This window comes from Microtus ochrogaster, chromosome 1 (assembly GCF_000317375.1).
Source record: "Microtus ochrogaster isolate Prairie Vole_2 chromosome 1, MicOch1.0, whole genome shotgun sequence".
Classification (NCBI taxonomy): Eukaryota; Metazoa; Chordata; class Mammalia; order Rodentia; family Cricetidae; genus Microtus; species Microtus ochrogaster.
Window position 1 is genome coordinate 93,704,013 of NC_022009.1, and position 757 is coordinate 93,704,769.

The window sequence follows — 757 nt, forward strand, 5'->3', positions numbered from 1 at the left end:
GTGTGAAGGTGTCAGGTCCCCTGGAACTAGATCTTCAGACAGTTGTGGGCAGCTGAGAATTGAACCCGGGTCCTCTGGAAGAGCAGTCACTGAGCCATTTCATTGTCAGTCATTATTACAGATAGAAATCCCCTTACACAATGCACCAGCAGGTAGTGTGACATCAGACCACTCTAAATACTTGATATCAGCTTAGACTGCAACAATTATTGCTGCTTCTAAGTTGTACTTTTGATTGCTTTTATATTGTTGAATGCTTTTGATTGTTTTTGTTTTTGTGGTACTAGAGTTGAACCCAGGATCTTCCTGCTAGCCTTGTGCTCTTATACTAAGCCATACTCCTAGTCCTCTTGAATGGTACTGAATTTCTTTAGCTTCTATTTTATTTTGAGACATTGTGTGCCAGTGTGTGAATTAAATTTATTGTTTCCCAACTAGACTCTAGAGTAGAGAGAAAACAAATATGTATAAATAGAAGGTGTCTTTAAAAAGGCATGAATGATGGCTAATTCTCTGTTAGGTAAATATAAATGGAGGAGTTTGAAAGAAAAGCATGAAATATTGCAGAAGATATCAGTTATATGATATTCTTTAAATAGATATGAAAGTATAAGTAGTCTTGAAAAAAAATATGTCTTTTGGTGGGAAAAAGCAGTGGTTTAGAAGGAAACATAGTAAGCACTGAAAAAGTTATTGGTGCTAAGGATATAGCTCAGTTCTTGTGGTAAAAATGAGACTCAAGCCGGGCGGTGGTGGC

General features: G+C 37.1%; 1 protein-coding gene across 2 annotated transcripts in view; it reads left to right on the forward strand.

Annotated features, from left to right (window-relative positions):
* Positions 1-757, forward strand: part of Abhd18 (abhydrolase domain containing 18) — a 40,663-nt gene that overhangs the window by 15,185 nt on the left and 24,721 nt on the right. The window lies entirely within an intron of this gene.